General features: G+C 39.5%; 1 protein-coding gene across 1 annotated transcript in view; it reads left to right on the top strand.

The window, feature by feature from the left end:
• Window positions 1–399: 399 nt before the first annotated feature.
• mrpl11 (mitochondrial ribosomal protein L11) overlaps window positions 400–19,090 on the top strand; it is a 62,705-nt gene continuing 44,014 nt past the window's right edge. The window contains exon 1 of the mRNA XM_085432178.1: window positions 400–483. The gene's annotated coding sequence lies outside the window, so the exon portion shown is untranslated. The remainder of the gene's footprint in view (window positions 484–19,090) is intronic.

The following is a 19,090-nucleotide window of genomic DNA, read 5'->3' as shown; positions in this document are numbered from 1 at the left end:
TTTGGGATATTGTGGAAGAGGAGATTCAAATCAAGAATGTACAGCCGACAAATCTGCAGCAGCTTTGTGATGCTATCATGTCATTATGGGAACAAAACAGTAATTTAAGTGAGTGAATGTGGCATAGTCATTGTGGCCAGGTGAGCTGCTTTGAGTTTTTTAGAGAAAGCTGGTATACAGGGACTCAAAATTTGATGTTTTGTTTGAATAATTGACTACATTTAAAAATTAAGTGTCAGTATCGATAACCACGTACCACCTAATGCTGGATGTGCAATAAATAAGGGAGATTGCGTTGACTTTGCTGAAGTGTCCTTGAGCAAAACAGTCTTTCCGGTTTCCCCAGCTGTTACAGCTCCTCCCGTCCAGCAGGTGGCAGTGCCGTGATGAGCAGGCGCAAACAGCCCGCGATGTTCAGTAATCCAAGATGTCTGCGCCCTGAAGGATGCTGCTGACGGCGTGAAGGTACATGACAAGGAACAGGTAAGATGACAGTGTGGCTTTTCCCGTTTCGTTTGGGTTCAACCCGGCGCCGTTTGACCTGCTAATGAGGTTTAAAGCAGAGACGATGTTTGATATGTGCCTGTAGCTTCGGCTGTCCGGTCAGTCTGTTGTCACAAAGTGCTGCTGCTGCTCTGCGTCACGCTCATTTCTGGCTTTTCGGGGTTACAGTTGCCCGTCATCGCGTTGTTTGATTTATTAAAATGATAGGATGGAGTCTAAAACCAATGCTTTGAAGCTCCCGCTAATATTAAAGCATCTGCTTGTTTAACAGCTGTGGACAGATCACCGGTCAAAAACTAGATCCTGTAAATCAATGGGAGCCACTTATATCCCGGTATCTGTATCAGCTGTCTTTTATTAAGTGGCAACACTACAAGATATCTAAAGATGTTAGCATATCCAAATGAAGGACCTTGGAAATATGAAGTTTCTTACTTTGAACTTTGCGTAGAAAGTTTGGCAATTTTTTTTTCTTCTTCTTAGATTTCATTTCGTGTGTTTTAAGTGTTTTGGGTAGATGATGATTTTCTGGTGGCACAAACAGATTTTATCAATGGGGTGACACGTGGAAACCAGGGAGAGACATATGGGGGGGCAGTTTTGATACATTGTTGGCAATTTGTGAAAATTGGCAACCAAAAAGAGTCTGAAAATGGACTGAATGGCTGCAGTGGACATCGCCATTCTGCCTAATCACGTTTTTTACTTATGTCACCAGCCACATACATAGCATGCCCAAGGCGGAGCAGAAGAGAATTCATATGCATTTATGTGCCATAGAGACCAATTCCCTTCATGGTATGTTGAGCTCGAAGAGTTTTCTTCTTCTTCGGCCATGTTCTCTTAATAATGCACACACTTGGTGGTTGATTACTTTTCCCGTTTCTTTTATTGTTAACAACACAGGAGGGGAAAACCATACATTACTTCAGCAGTTCGCGCTTCGGAACAACAGGAACAGGAAGTGAAGTAGTCTATAATCACCAAAATAAAATCCTTTTCAAAATAAAATGACAATCAGAAAACTTCTTTCACAACATAAAATAAATTAATATATTTACTCATGAGAACACAAATCTAACATGGTAGCATGAGTAGCATTAATGGTCCCTTCAGTGCTACTCAAGGTCTGCACTTTGATATTTACAATATGAAGGATCATAGGCATGTTTTATCGTCTCTGAAGGGGTCCCCTTCTCCAAAAAAGGGAAAATGCTAAGCACAGAGACACAGCCAGAGGCATCTAGATAAAATATCATCATCTTCCTCCTCACCTCAAGCCTATTCTCCTGAACTGAAGTCATGGCTCTAACACACAAAAACCTGCATACTGCACATGCTTATTTATTCCTTATATTGTCAGCAGATTAGGCATGCAACCCCTCTGTCTCCAGCTGTGAGCTGGCTAAACAGAAATAAGAGCTAAGCTAACATTATTCCAGCTAATGTTAGGCCTCCCTCTGATAAACAATTTGATTACTTTTTCACATCTTATGAGAGTTTATTCACCAAGTGTCCAAGTTTAACAGTGTTAGATCCAGCAGCCAACTAAGAGCTAACAGAGGCAAAAACCATGGTTCTTACCTGCAGAAAAGTTCAGGAAGTTCCTGAACGACTCACATCAGTGTCGCTCTTATTAGACCGAAGTGAGCCTCACTGACTCATATCGTGCTCCTTTCACAAAGTTTTACAAGCTCATCTAGAGCAAAGACATGAACACATATTAACAGCTGAGGTAAACAGCAGGCTGGTAGCCTACACTCTGAAATAAATGGCAGATATTTTTGTTTGTCCTGGAGTGGCCACTATAGCTACAGTTATGCACTTGAATGGGGAGGGTTAAAAAAACAGCATTCATTGGCAGCAATCTACAATCTACCAACATATGTTGGTGAGATTATAAATACCAATTTTAATCTTACTGAAGTAAGAGGAAAAAAAAGAATAAAAATATACCTAAAGGAAAACATCCTTGTTTAATCGTCCACATTATATTACTCGATCATAATTATTGATTCATTAATGTGTCACTGTGTTGCAGCTGGAGTTTAATGTAATTAATTTTGACTTCTTCTGCCTGGTGGAGGATTTGTCTGAGGTGCAGAAGCATATTATGGCGAGGTTTGCTTTCGTTGCCATGCCGCTGTCTCTCATATCAAACAAGAAGATAGTCCTTCAGAGCGTTTTGGATGAATGTTTCGCAAATCTTTTCCTGCCAATGCCACCTTCAAATGTTCGTGCCCTTCAGCCCCCACAAAATATATCAGTTATTAACAGTAAAGAAGGACCCAAATTACATTTCTCCGAGGCAAAAGTTCACACAATAGCTTTCCCAAACTCAGTTATTTAATTTTCCCTACATAAATGATAAATCATAGATATTTAACTTAGTTTCACTCAGTGTTATTCCCCTAGAGTAGCTTAATGTGTCACCAGGGGAAACATTGCTGTAGAGAAACAGGAAACAAAGTACCCTGGCTGAAATTCATGCCACAGTTGTTGCTTGCAGTGGATGCCCTCTTATTCATACACATGGGACTGAAGTTTGCATGTTACAACCCTTCATCAGGAGGGTCTGTCCTATTAAGTGTTATATTCACCCATAGGGCTGTTCGATATAACGATATCGGATGACGATTACGCTATCGTTTGTTTCGTGGTGTCGCAAAATAAACTGTTTACGGCAATATTTTTTTCACCGTTTTGATGGTCACTGTAGTGGCTATATTAATTTCTTAAAGTTCTCTCTTTCTTTTATATTTAATATAACCACACTACTGACGGACAAGCGCCTGTTTTTATGCGTTGTGGTTAGCAACAACGACGGTAACAGCATCGCGTGTCTGCTTGTTTATGTTCCACATAAACCTTTCACAATAAAGCTCAAGATCCTGTTGAGACTTTTCAAAATAAACTGAATCACGTGAAAAAGCAGATTATTTACGGATGAGAATTAAAAAAGAGCCGCCAGGTGCTAAAAAATAAACCTTAGACTCAAACGTTAGAACAGGCTTTTCCCCGCAGCACGCCGTGTAATAAATACTCACAAAGAAAACGGCGGCTGTTACAACTTATGTCTAAAAGTGTATCGTTTCATGCATGGGTTAAAACACTCGACTCCAGCTACATGACGCGCAGCTGGAAACATTTCCCGCAAGACGAGCTGCCCGAGATGCACAGAATTTACAGAAAATGTTACATTTTTGTGATTTTTTTATATCGTTATCGGACGATAGAATTCTTATATCGGGATATGAGATTTTGGTCATATCGCACAGCCCTATTCACCCACCTTAATTACGTGAACATCGAAGCCTGCTTGTTTCTTAATCATTTCTAACTGAGTCCGAGTTCATAGCCAGCTTTTGAAAAAAGAATGCACACATGAAGCTAAAAACAGATAATTACTGCTTCGTTTCAGCAATTATTACAGCACAGTGCTGTGATTAACTCTTAGTGACTTCATAGTGCAGTGGTTTACACATTCACCCAACAGGCTGTGGTGACCTCTTGTGAATAAGGGAGCAGGTGAAAGTAGCTGTAATTAACTGTAAATTGCAACTGTGGTTGAAAAGCTAATAAATTATGTGACATTAAAAGCTGTGCTTATGTCCATCTTCACTACCTTCACTCACCTCCTGATATTTGGATGCATCATTCCAGATCATATCTTAACCTAAGAACTTCGATTCAGGTAATGATAAGATTATATTTCCTCTAACCCGCCTTGCATTAAAATTTAGTTGCTGTTACTGCAGCCCAGAATATTCAGGTCATGAAAAGCTTTTAAAGGCTTTTTGATCCATTGTATCAGAGGTTTGAATTGGCTCATCGCACTTCCAAGAGTCGTTCAGCCAGAGAGAGTTCTCCCCCCCCCCCCCCCCCCCCAATCATCTGCCGTTTTATATTTTTCTTTTAGTAGTTTTTCATGCAGAACAATATAAGATTAAAAAGAATTTTCTCTGGCTGGGTTTAGTTTTTGTCTTTCCTCACCTGGTTGGAACCTGCTGATTGATATTAGAGTCGTACTGTGCTTCCTTTGTCCCTGAAAACTTAAAGGGATTCTCTTTAAATTGCAAAAAAAAGTGAAACTCAGCTATCTGCTGCTTGAGATTAAAGATTGTTTTAAGTAATAAACGACCGATATGTGGTGGGTATCAGCAGTAACTGCAGGTTTCTTGTAGGTATTCAGTCTCTGCTAATTCTGGTCTGTGTTTTTGAGGTCACTAAGCATCCACCTGCTTCTGCTGTTATATATTAATGATACTTCCTCAGTACTGTGACTGTGAGGTCCAGCTGCAACGGGAGCTCAGACCCAGAGGGGCAGATGGCTTCAGAGTTCAGACTGTTTACTGTCACATTCTGGCTGCTGTCACACTTGGCTTGCAGTTTCTGAAGAATGAATTTTATAATGTCAGAGCTGTGTGTATCCACATGACACCCGGAGATGGCTGAGATGCTTCTCCTGTGTGTAATCATCGAGATGTGTAGCTGTACTACTTCTCCTCCTCCTCCAGTATTACTTTTCCGCGTTGAGGCGTCCACAACACGGGGAAGTCTAATGAGGCCACACAAATCACAGATCCTGCCACTTAAACGTACAACATCCTGTTGTGAATTCGAAGATATTAGTTCTAGCTGAACATGCAGTCTAACTCTAGCATGCTTTTTAAGACACCAGTCGGTGGTTTTGATGTGTGTTGTGCTTTGATACCAGGAAAAAATGGCTGTGGTGTAGCCATAAAATATAAAACAAGCTCCCCGACTGCAAAATATATCAGAAAATAATGCGGAGTCTGTGCTGTTTTCACTTTTATTAATATATTTCTCAAGTACCCTCTCTGCTGCTGATTCGTCATTGTTGTTGTTTGTTACTTTTTCTAGATTTATTCCAAGTACAAGCAGTTTGTAACACATTCTGTCTTGCCAGTCGAAGATGATGGGGCGAGGGAAATGTAATTCAGAAGAGCCAGTAAAGAAAACTGCCTCCCTGGGATTTGATCACAGGCAAGCAGAGATAATACATGCAGAGTGTTGGAGGGCCGGGAGTCATCACTATTCAAGTACAAGGTCCCGGTTTAAACCTGAGCCACAGTGATTGGCATGTGCTGTTTTAGTAGTCGAGTTCCCTGATATTAAACACGATCATTAAAACAATGCAGATGAGAGCTGCTGCTCATTAACTGTCTCCTTTTTGCATGGTGGCTTCTTATGAGTTTGGCAGGAGATGTCACTCGCTATGTGGCTGTTTGACAAAACATGAGCATCTTATTAAATGAGATAGATTTGCTCCATTTAAGCCTCATGAGCATCTGTAGGGTAGGATGCTGTTGTTGGACTACATGGCATTGATGTTTCGGTCGATCTAAAGGTGATGGATGGACCTGAGTTTAGGCCTCTGAGCGGACCAGTCAAGTTCTTTCACACAAGACTGGGAAGCCATGTGACTTTCCTGGAGATATTATCTTACTGAAATGATAAGCCACCATATCAATGTAACATACATGTCAGAAAGTTGGGAAAAGGGCAATGAAACACTGGAAAAGCTGTGTAATGCCTAATAAAATGTATACTTGGTTCCATTTTTTTTTTAACAGCCAAATTAGTTAATTAGTAACATGACTGGCTACAAAAAAGATCATCCCAGATCCCACAGATATAGATTATTCAAAAAGTAAAAGATGAGTAAGGTTTCACCACTTTATGAAAAGGTGTATGTGTGCAAAAGATTAACATAAAAACCTGTAAATGTAAAACAGAAAATCAGCTCTTCAAATGTCTCCCACATGACCATCTAAGATTAGCCTGATGAAAAAATTCTCAGGGAAAGATACACCTCTTAATAGGATAAATACAGAATATCAGGCCCCCATTGTTATTATTTTAGTGGTAAAAGATATTTCAATAGAAATGAAAATGAGAGAGAACCTCTTCAAAAATTTTGGATATAATATTAACAGACTTGCTATTTCTAAAAATGTTCATTTGAATTTGGTACACAGTGATACCCGGGGAACTTCACACTGAAGCTGGATGAAAATGTGTTCTTCTCCATATTCAGGCTTTAATATCTGAAAGCATTCACCTGATTTAAATTCTATTTTTTTTTAAATGCCACGTGGTTTGCTGTGAATGAAACAGCAGTCCCCTACATGGAGAATTGTGATTTCTACAGGCCTCCAAATCTGTGGTCATAGATCAGACATCTGTAAATTCGGGGGATCCATTATTGTATGCTAACTTGTTCAGGGCTCGCAAAATTTCAAAATCCCTGGTAGCCCTTCGGGCAGGGACTCTTCAGTTTTTGGTAGCCCAAAATAAATTTAAGTAGCCCGAATAAAAAAAGAGAGCAATTTTTTGATTGATGTTTTGTTTCCTGTTTTGTTTCCGTATAATATTGTAACGGAAACAAAACATTAATCAAAAAATTGTTGAAACACAAATTACAACATTGTATAAAAATTACAATCATCAACTCAAATACTTGGTTCTAATTGAAAACAGCAATTTCTATGAACTTGTAAGAACTGTGTAGGACATGAATCAGTCTGTGTCAGATCCTGAATTTGAAATTTCCACTGAAGTCACGGGTAAGAGGCAAGTGGAACCAAGATCGAGGCCATTTGCTTTTTGAAGTTTGCAAAGACTGCTAAATTGTGCCAGTGGTAGTTCACTCTTTGCAACATAGTACGCTGTTCTAAACTGATTTTCAGGTTTATTTTTAGTATGTTATTTGCAATTGGTATTTGTTCTGGGAAAGATATTGCAGACTGAGCAATGCATTTCTTGCATTTCTCATGGGTTCTAATGGGGGCCTTTCTTAAAATTACTGGTCCCAGTAACAAAGGCGCTTGTCGACTCAGAAATCGAGGGAAAACCAACAACACACCCGGCAGAACATTATGTTATTTACACGGGTGCACATGGTAAATGCTAAATGGCCTGTATTTATATAGCGCTTTTACTCGTCCCTAAGGACCCCAAAGCGCTTTACATATCCAGTCATCCACCCATTCACACACACATTCACACACTGGTGATGGCAGCTACATTGTAGCCACAGCCACCCTGGGGCGCACTGACAGAGGCAAGGCTGCCGGACACTGGCGCCACCGGGCCCTCTGACCACCACCAGTAGGCAACAGGTGAAGTGTCTTGCCCAAGGACACAACGACCGAGACTGTCCAAGCCGGGGCTCGAACCGGCAACCTTCCGATTACGAGGCGAACTCCCAATTCTTGAGCCACGATCGCCCACATAAGTGGTCCGCATGTGCGCATTCGCTGTCAAAATAAAAGACGCGCACCAGATAAGAAGTTGCAACGCGCGTTTGCGTCCATATAAAAGGCACTGTTTTTGTTCGCTAGAGTGGGATTTTCACGGCACATTCTGCACCACATCTCTGTGCGTTCATCATTTCTTTGAAGCCAGCTCACCTCCTGCAACTACTTTTCCGAGAAAACGTGCTTCTTTTGTGGTTCGGACTCCTGATATTTCTTTGTAGGTGGAGGAACACCAAAGTAATTGCTTAAAGGAGCTTCTTCGACATCTTTAAGAGTTCTAAACAAATGTCTGTCTTCCTCCAGAAAATCTTATGTACCCAAACACGCGTTGCAACTTCTTATCTTGTGCACTCTTTTTATTTTGACAGCGAATGCGCACCTGCGGACCACTTATGTGCAGCCCTGGTTATTTAGCTTGTCATATTGCAGCCACAGAAATTCTTTTGTCCATGAAACCATAAAGCTGCACTTTCTTTTTGCCTTATAGTCTGATTTGTCATAACTTTTCCGTTTTGTGGTAAGCTTTTCTTTGGCTGTCACTTCTTCACCCTGACCTCTCTTATTTGGCTCAGCAGAACTAAAATATATATCCTGCTGCTTTCATACACACACACACACACACACATAACGGTCAGCGATTCTCTGCGCGATCAACCTCTCATATGTTTAAGCTGCGGGAGATTTCACTTGTCATGTTTGCATAGTAAGCTAACGATTGATAAGACGATGTCAGAGGAATTCGTGCGCAAATGATCGTCACTCACCAATCAGTGCTGTCGCTCTCTATACACAGTTCACGCGATTGCAAAGTGAAAGCAAAAAACAAGCGCAAATTCAAACGCGATTTCAATATGTCACATATTGACAGTGGCTCACCGATGCCAATGACATAATTACCCAGCTACATTTCCGAAAGAATGCAAAAGCATTGACATATATTTTTCCTTCCTACAATAGCCCGACGGGCAGGGCAGAGATAGATTTTGGTAGCCCGACTGGAAAAATCGCTAGCCCCGGGACGTCGGGCTAGCGATTTTGCGAGCCCTGATTGTTCATATTCATAGTCATAGCAGCAGATATTTACCAAACACGTTTGAAGGACCTAGCTCAATTAAATTTTAAAATGGGTAACTGGCTTGGTCAGCAAGTTGCAGCCTCAAGCGGCGGGCTTCAAGATTGCAGTGTTTGTCATATCTGTGTCGGCTCTGTTTTTTAACCCTGGAGGTGTATGCTCGGCTATAACTCTATCACATAAAGAAAAAGACATAGAAATAAGCAGAAATGCTGCCTTTTCCGAGCCTGACAGACGGAAAGTGAGAAACAAGAAAATCAAGAAGAGCATCCAGCTTATTATCTGTGATTAGTTCAGACGTGTGGCTATCATTTCTCCACATGGCTGAATTCAAAATAAGCATATACAGTTATGTCCACCTATTTTTTTAGATGCTGGTACAATTGTTTTTTGTAGCTATTAATTATTCATTAATTAGCATAAAGTATAAAGTACGCAAACAATTAAAGAAATTCTTTGCCATTTTGAGGTATTAGAATTATTTTTAATGCACCACCCCTATTTTTGGGGAGTCAAAAAGCAACCCTGCAAATGAAAATAGTTTTCAATAAATATTAACTCTTATTACTATATTTATTTATTTACTTACTTATTAATGCTTAATACTTTGAGAGGAATGCTTTGCAGATATGTCTGAAGTCAGAAGCCAAGGTTTTCTCTTTTGTGGTGCTTTACCAGGCCTGTACTGCAGTTCTTGTTGTGGGTATTTCTGCCTTGAGTTTCTCATCAGTAAGTGAAATTCATTTTGGGTCGGGTTAAGATGAGGTAATTCACTCAGCCGTGGCAGAAATTCCGACCTTCAGAAACCCCTTAGTAGCCTTCACAGTCTGTCAGTCTGTACTGTGAGACACCATCCATGCATCCTTGCTGCTGTTGGGCGAGTGTAAGCAGAAAGTGTAACTCTATTCACTTCAGAATTCATCCATCTGTCTCCTGTCACATCATCAATAAAAACTGATGACCTCGTGCTATTGCAAGCCACACAGATCCATGTAATCTCTACATTATGGTGTGATATATCTACCTGCTGGGGAGTTGTGTTTTTTTTTCCACTAAGCTGGATGCTGTGGGTTTTACTTTTTCTTTTTTTTTTAACCATTATTTTTTTTAAATCATGGAAAGGATTCCACGATCATCCACTGCTGTTGTTTTCAGTGAGTTCATTCACCAATCTGATGAACCAATGAACCAATCTGTTGATATTCCTCCCTGTTTGATTTGTGTTGCTATTATTGTTGTTGTTATTATGGCCTGTGTCACTTCCATAAGATCTCATTTATGGTTTTACAGCCACAGCATCCAAATATGGCTCAACTCCAGACTGTTCACCGGTTTTTAATTTATGAATAAATAATATACACAGCTCACACCTAAAAAAACAAACAAAAACAACAACTTATGAGTGAATTGTACAGCTACATTTCAGGTCCAGAAAACAGTGGGTTGGCTGTAATTCCGCAGCACTTAATAAAATATTTACATTGAACCCCTTCAATCCAAGCTGGAAGTCTGCACTTTCAGCCTGTATCCATCATATTTGTAACCTTATAATGAGATTTGGTTTTATATAAGGCTATTTTCTGTAAAACTGATTACTTACTGAAATGGAAGTAAGGAGTTGTTTATTTCTGAAATGCACAGCCAAGAGCCCAGAGAGATGAGACCTGCAGGTTCAGATTTGGGTTAAACCAGGTAGTGCAAGTTCCCGTTTTCAGTCTTGAGGGATCATTCAGACTCTTCTTGAGTTCTTCTTTTTATTTGACTGGCCTTTAGCACTTGGCATTCAGCGATCAATAGCTCCAGGGCCGAGGTTTGATGGGATGAATACTAATTTAGTGGAACAGCATTGGCATATGACTGGCTCTCTATAACTTTATATCTGACGTTACCTCTTAATCCTATTGAGAGCGTCCTGTGTGGCACAGTGAATGATCACAGCCCAGTACATTTGTTCTGTTTGGTCACTGCATTAAGCCCATCGATTACAGTTAATCTGTAGCTTCTAATTCGTAGCACGGTGCCATCCAAACAGATAGTGTATCCAAGAGTTTCTTACTGCCTGCTGTGAAGGACCTTCCCGTGCAGTTTGTTTTGCTGTTAACAGATATTTTGTCGCCTTTTTTCATTCAAGGACACCATTAGTTTATTGCGGCTCTAATGCAATTCAGACTTTTCTGCATAGATGAGCAGAAACATAAAATTGCTATTATAATTGTAATATGCTTGTGCTTTTTTTCTTCTGGTATCCAGGGACTTCAGCTTGTCTCCAGGGCTTTTCCTCCTGTTTATCTTTAATATGCAATAAAATGTTTGACAGCAGAGTTGTGTAGCAGTGGCAGTGGTTATCTTAGAAGTCAAATGCACGTGTACCACTGACTCATTGTGAATTTCCCTTATATGAAATGTAAAGGTGATTGTTGCCACTAGATGGACTGCCAAACTAAGAGTTGAATAAAACAACATGTCAGAGGTGTTTTAAAGTCTGCCTAGAAGATAAGACAGAACTTGGTCTGTTTTATTTGGAATTTCAAAGAATACTAATCATGGTTTCTGCTTGGAAAAAGATGCTGGCAGGTTTTTATCTTTTTAAAGACGAGGAAACAAACTTTTTTTTTTTCTCTTAAGGCTGACTGATGAGAGCAGAATAAGAATACTTCAGTTTCTGTCAGGGTGTGACAAGATTATACTCTCAGGGCAGGAAGTATCGAGTAATGGATCACGCATTGTAATCTGCTAAACTACAATCCTCCTAATTAGGGCTGGGAATTATCAGCCGAGCTGCAGATACCATGTTATCAAAACACATGAGACACACAAGCAAATCAAGTCAGAGAAAAAAAGAGCTCCGCTAGTTAGAAAATAAGGTTGTGACATTGATAAAATTATCAGCTGATAATGAAAATGTTTAAATGCAGGTAAAAGATCTTAATAGATGGTGTTTAGCAGGTATAATGTTTATCATTTTAATTAGTGTTTTACCATGCAAAGAATACCCAAATGAGCTGTGTAGCTGAGGGTGATGTCTTTAATTTCCTGGGTTACACAATCCATTGTGTTAGAGTACCAATTTTAGTGCCAATTTTTAGGACAATCTAGTCAGTATTCATCATGACATTTCACTTAAAACCTCAAATGTCAGATACAGGGGATCGCCAACTTTTGTGGCAACAAATCTGATATAATATTTCATGAAGTACAAAGTTTTGACCTCCTCGCTGTACTACATCAAAAGTCAGGAGATCAAAAGTCTTTAGGATTTTTCCTGTGGGCATAATGGATATTTGTATCAAATGTCAAGGCAATCCATCCCATAGTTGTCACGACATTTCTTTCAAAACCACAAATGTCAACCTCAGGAAAAGTCAGAGGATCATCAAAGACTTCATTATCTGGGCGACGTCAACATCTGTACACAATTTAGCGGCAGGCCTTCAAAGAGGTGCCATGCCACCAGTATGGGTAGAAATTATAGATAAAATATGAGAGCAGTAAGTTCACATACAAGTTTCCCATCAGCCATAATTTGACCTTAGTTGCTGGAAAAAACAAAATAAAACACTGAGGCATGTCTTCAACTAGGTGTAGATTATTTGGGCTGCTCTAGATGAAAGATTACCAGTTTTAAATAACTGTGGTGATGTCTTTGGTTAGGTCTCTTGAACAGTGGTTGAACGTCACACAGGGAGTGTTTCCAAGCAAACTCTGAAACTTTCAATCGTTCTTTTATAAAAGGAAATGAGTTAAATATCATCCTACAACCCATAGTGTTGCACCTTCTGACAATCATTAAAAACAAACCATAAACGTAACAGAAAAATGTTAAACAACAGTTTATTTTCCGTTTCATGTGATAACATGATGATATGTTTTGAACCTTTAACAAGGTAAAAACCTCTGGTTTTACAGGACTCTTTGATGAAAATCCAAGTTCTCCCCATGAGTCAGTAACTTGTGGGACTACCTTTAGCAGCAATAACTTGACTATTGCTTCTGCAGCATTTCAATCAGGTTGTGGTCTGGCCTTTGACTGGGACATAGCAACACCTTGATTCTTACTCAGCCATTCTGTTGTCTATTTGCTGCTGTGTTTGGGATCATTGTCCTGTTGCATGACCCAACTTTGATGCTAAGCTTTATCTGCCAGACAGATGGCTTCACATTTGAGTCTAGAACTCTTTCAATGACTTCAAGGTACAGGTACTCTGGCTGCAAAACAGCCTCTAATCACCATCTCACAACTGTCTGCATGACAGTGGGTATGTGGTGTTTGTGCTGATTTGCTGAAGTTTGAATTTTTCAGATGTGGCGCTGTGCATTATTATCTCCACTTTGGTCTGATCTTTCCAAAGGACATTGTTCCAGGAATCTTGTGGTTTGTTCAGATGCAGCTTTGCAAACTTAAACCATGCTGCCATGTTCATTTTAGAGAGAAGACGCTTTCTCCTGACAAGCCTTCTTTTGTCTTTTTCTAATTGTTCTTTCATTCATTTTCATATTTAACATGTTAACTGAGGCTTGTAGACCTCAGATGTAGCTTTTGGGTTTGTTGGCTTTTCTCTAAGCATTTCATGGTCTGACCTTGGGTTGAGTTTAGTGGAACATCCACTCCTAGAACGATTGTGGAATTGTACTAATGTATATCTGAATGCTCCAGACCAGCAATCCTGATGATCTGTTAACCAAGTCAATTTGATTACAACCACCTTGCTGCTACCCAGCCTTGTAATTTCTGTGTTTTGTTTTTTTTTCCTTTTTCCACTGGACCGCATAGAGTGCTGTGAAAACTTTCTTTTGACATGACTGTATGAACACAATGCTGTGATAAAATCAACATGATCTGCAAATAAAGATTCTGAGCTAAAATAAAATTGAGTGAAGTGAATTTGAGGTTCAGTTCGCATTAGTTATGTCCTCAGTGGCGACGCGGCTGCATTGCCAGCTTTTAGGATTATTATTAGATCTTTTCACTTCAGTCATTGAAGCTTTAATAAAAGCAAGAGTTACAATGGATCAGTGGGAAAAGGGAGATATCAGTGGATGGGATGAGGAACTAGTCTCACCGCTACAAGCATTTCATTTCACTTTATATATACATTACTTTGAAATCCTTGATAATAAAGTCATATTTTTCATCAGGTAAGTATCTGGGAGCTGAGGAGACCAGCTGCAGGATTTTAGAAGATGAATGTTGTCCCTTTCTTGTCTGATATAGAATTTTATCTGCTTAACAGTCCTGGACCTTCTTTGTCATATTATTTTTTCCATTTTGTTTTCAAATGGTGAAAGGTCTGGACTGCAGGCAGGCTAGTTCAGCACCTGGGCTATTTTACTATGAAGCCATGCTGTTGTAATAGCTGCAGTATCCAGTATAGTTCTGTCTTGCTGAGATATGTAAGCCCTTTCCCCAAAAAAGACGTCATCTAGATAGACCAACATATGTTGGTCTAAAACCTGTATATACGTTTCATCACTGATGGTGCCTTTCCAGGTGTGCAAAAGCTGATTATGTCCCCATTATAAAACTCTTCTATAGTCCAGAGCATGTTTTCCAAAGGTAATTTCAAATTACGATTTGTCTGACCACATAAGTTTCCCACTTTGCCTCAGTCCATTTGAAAGGATCTTTGACCCAAAGAAGATGGTGGCCTTTGTGGATCTTGTTCTTCTTTGCATTTGTTGACAGATGACAATTTCTGGAAGCGTTCCTGTGCTCATGTAGCGATTTCCATGATACAGTTGTACCTGTTTAAATGCAGTTTAAACAGTCCTGTTTAAACCCACCTGATCCAAAGATGGTGGATTTCCCAAACTAATATTCAGCCTTTTCTCTTATACACAGATTTCTTCAGATTCTCTCAAACTTTTGATATTATGATGTGCTGTAGATGAAATAGTCAAACTCTTTGCAGTTTTACATCAAATTAACTTGTTCTGAAATTGTTCCACAATTTGTTGACAGGTTTTTGCAGATGAATGAACCGCTGCACTTCTTTTCTTCTGAGAAACTTCCTCTAAGATGCTCCAGCTTTTTCTTTTTAATATCACTTACATTTCCAACTCCATGTTAACTTTTTTGAGACGTATTGCTGCCATCAAATTCAGAAAGAGCTAATATTTTTCATGAAATAGTAGTATGTTTCACTTTAAATATTTTATGCGTTTTCTATGTTCTATTGTGAATAAAATATGGGTTTATGGGCTTTGAAGATCATTACATTGTACATGGTGTCCCAAAACCTTTGGAGCCGGGACTGACATGTGCACTTTTTACATTAAAGTCAAGAAAACACAGGACACAGGATTACTCGACCACAGCACCTTATTTGTGTGACATTTCTTCCAGTTGTTATTAATTTTGTGCCAAGGGGGAAGTAGCATGGAAATAAATAGTGGAGGCATTGCTACTGTTTGTCGTAGCCCTGAGGTATTATCATCATACAGTTTACATTCATCAAACCTGATAGCCCGCCCACATTTATTAGATCCATGTCATGCAGTGTGGATTGGTTGCTGAAATCTCACAGCTTGTAGGAGCCTTCAAGTTTGAAAAATATGTACCACGGTGAATTGTTGAGGCAAAAGTTAATTTTTTAGCTCTGCAACACCAAAACAGTGTGCCATCTGTGAAGCATGATTGGTTTGAGTAGCATCAGATCTTTTAAAAAAAACATTCTCTATTTAAGGTGAATGTCAGGCATAAAAGTATAACAAGTTTTCAAGTTTATGTATACCACGGTCGCCAGGGTGGTTCTAATTCAAAGAGTAACACCGCAGGGAGAAGGATTGCTTTTAAAGACGCCATTGATACTCTTATCTGTTGGATTGGCAAACACAACAAAGAAAAATCATTATTATCCATGTGAAGTCACCATTTCAGATCTTACGCTTGAAGAGTCCGAACCTGACATAACCCTGAGATTTTTCACCTGTGAATGAGTATAAGACAACTCGTCTTCCAACAGTATGTCAACTTTTCTGCTTTAAATATTTCCAATATTACATCATGCCAATTTTCTATTGTTGATGGGGTAGGGTTTAGCCATTTTCTAGTAATAGTCTTTTTACTCCTACAACTTTATATCCCTCCTCAGCATTAAGCAAGGAACATAACCAAGGTAAATGGTTTCAGAGTTTAAAGGTATTTGTTTTTTAAAAACACTGTTTAATGTCTTTTGAATGTCAATCCAAAACAACTTAAGCTTTGCTTAAGCTTTGGGCAGTCCTAAAATATAGGACTGCCCATATTTGTCTTGATGTTGGGCTTTGAAATATCTCATTATGGTGATCTCTGCAAGTCAAAGAGTTAGCTGAAGACCATTGGAACTGGTCTTCAATTTTGATTGGTTAGTCTGAACTGGGTCTGACTATGCTGCCATTTCTCACAAACCAGAACTGCAAATCCCATCATCATGTCTTGCAATTATTGAAGAAACAATTAATTTAAAATTAATTTAAAAAATGTCAGAGCAACAGTTCATGGCCTGAAGCTTTGGAAGGGTTTGCTGATGCAACAGTGACCCAGTGCACGCAAGTAAATCAACAATTGAATCGTTAAAATGTGAATAAAATTTGAAAGGGCCGAGCCAGAGCCCAAACTCTTTGACCTGCAGTGAGCTGTAAAATCACTCAAAGAGAAATTTGATCGCGCTATCGGCCCTTCTGGCCAACACCAGTAGGCGGTAGGTGAAGGTCCTTGCCCAAGGCTGAACTGAACTGAATGAACTGAAACAGCTTTGTTAGGAGGAATGGTTACTCCTCATCACCGATAAGGCTCATAAGTACCACCATCCTGAAATATATTTATATTTATATGACTATTGGCCAATAGATTCATATTTTGCACTCACTACAAATTGCTACCAGCACCTGCCTTAAAAATCCAGCATTGGTCAGGCTCTAGTTAGTACTAAACCTTGGCAAGCACAAGTCATTAATAAAAGCTGTAGTCTGGTGTGCATGAGTTCCCGCAGGCCTACAGAGGGAAAAGCTGTTGAGAATAATAAACCAACCGCATAAAGGTGCTCTGATAGAAATAAAATGGGAAAAGCCTTCAGTGAGGCACAGTTTTTATTTTAACACACACTTACACTTGAATCTATGTCGCTATGCTTCTTTTGTTGAGATATTCATTCATTTGAAACTCAATCTGTGCAGCTGGGAAATTGTTCTTTTCTCCCCCAACTTCTTTTAGTTAGTTTTAATTTTGCGGAGATATGAAGACGGGAAGGCAGATAATGTGCAACAAAGGTTATTGAACTGCTCTTGATTAGGTGTTGTTCCAGGTACGAAACCAGATCCTACTGAGAAATGAATTACTGTTCAGCTTTTATTTCATCAGAGTGCAACTAAAAGATTTAAAAGATGTAGAGAGAAGAAGAAAAAGACATAATTTCCTCCAGGCTGATACAATGTCTGTGTCATTTATATTGAGCATTCACTTTCAAACTAAACACACTGCTTCGAGACCATTTTGTCCATTTTTCAAGACTGTCATTTTATAGAAAATCAATACCCGTAACCTTCACTTGTAAATAAATAACAGATTTAGAAGCCTCATTGATGTTGACTACAGTTTGGCTTGCCTCCTAATTAAGACTAAAGAGAACCTAATAGCCTAAACAACAAACAGCGGTGGGCTTCGCCCGTGCAATTAAGCCCACATTTTTAATACCAAGTTGATTAATTTCTTTAATCAAAGTCAGCGTTACCCTTGAAATTGAGTCACTTTTAATTATGCTGAAACACAAAACAGAAGCTGCTGATACTGCTCTGTGATAGCCTGTAGAAATTTCGCAGGCATATTAATGGGCAGGTGATATAATATAGGAGTCTGGTTTCAGATGATCTTTTGACAACAGTCTGTGTAGACCTGCATATTATCATGACAGGTGGAATTTTTCTCGAGCTTTTCCTCCAGCGTGCTCAGTTTTATTGACATGTTTACTTCTGTCAAAGATGCCTCCCCTCGATCAGTGGTAGTTTATTCGACAGGCGGCGGGGGAGCTGGAAAACTTCCAGATTTTCTTGGAAGTATTATTTTTAGAGTTCTGATTTTGGTCACCGTGGCTGTTTTATTAAGCCCGAGTGTACGAGTCGACATATAGCTCACCTCACCTTCTTCTATTAGGCGGTAATTTAAATGCTGGGTTTGTGGCCCGTCATTTATCAAGCATGTTTTAACAAAGTGCTCTCACGCAGTAACTCTACGCGGCCCAAACAAATTGCTCTTTCTGTCTACTCCTTGTTATCAACGAAGCTGTTGCCAGTAATTGCCGTAGGAATGTAATATTCCGCCTAAAGAGCAGCTCAAAATTGTGTCTTTTCCTTTCAGATTACTTTGGCTTTGATTTGATTATTCACAGCAAAAGCATTAAGCTAGCTCTGATTGAGGCTTTTCATGCAGCCTTGAACCATGTTTTCCTGCTTCTGCGCTGTTAATGCAGCTTCATTCCTTGACTCTAATGTAAATTGTGCTGGATGAAACGCACAGTCAGTGCAGTTTTGTTGCCTTATGTAGGTCAGTTCTTCTCCAGCGTTCACTGCTTGGCCTTGTGATGAGTGATTTCATTTTGCGAGGGAACTGCAGTTTTATTATTCATACTCCAACAGAGATTGGAGTTGCGGTGCATTAAAGCATGACGTTGTCATTTCCCCGCTCGTAGAGGCGTTATTCCCTTTGCTCCAAATTGGAATTAAACCCAACATGTGATGCTGGCCCTAACTGTTTAGGAACAGCAACCCTCACCACACTGTTAAGCCTCACTCTCTGTGGATGGTGCAGTGTGTCATTTTATTGGTCAGTTACTGTGTTTTTTTTCCCCCTCTGTCAAATTGATGTTTGAGTTATTTAGCCAAGCTTGCCAGTTAAGCATTCATGACTTTTTCATGAGTCATTGTTTGATAACAGAAGTGGCTTTTCTCACTTCAGATTTAATGCATACTGGTTCTCTGCATTTTTTAACTGCCTCCAAAATTGATCTGACTGCCAACAATTTTCTACAATGAAGTAGCTGAGCACATTAGGTGAGTACTGTGAAATTGACCTCAGAAAAGTAGCAGCGTATGTGAGTCACATTGTAAAGACAGCTATTCAGGGAATCCAGACTAAATGGATTCTATTTGGGACTCTTTCTGCAGCGTGCGTATAACCTTAATGCCCTTACAAATATTGCCTCACAGTGGCTGCACTTTAACGGCTGCTGGATAATCAGCAATCCACACAGAATCGCAA

This window comes from Copadichromis virginalis, linkage group LG2, assembly GCF_057382275.1.
Source record: "Copadichromis virginalis isolate Kocher_CV1m ecotype Utaka linkage group LG2, C_Virginalis_male_GT1.1, whole genome shotgun sequence".
Classification (NCBI taxonomy): Eukaryota; Metazoa; Chordata; class Actinopteri; order Cichliformes; family Cichlidae; genus Copadichromis; species Copadichromis virginalis.
This window is presented reverse-complemented; position numbering and strand designations above follow the sequence as displayed.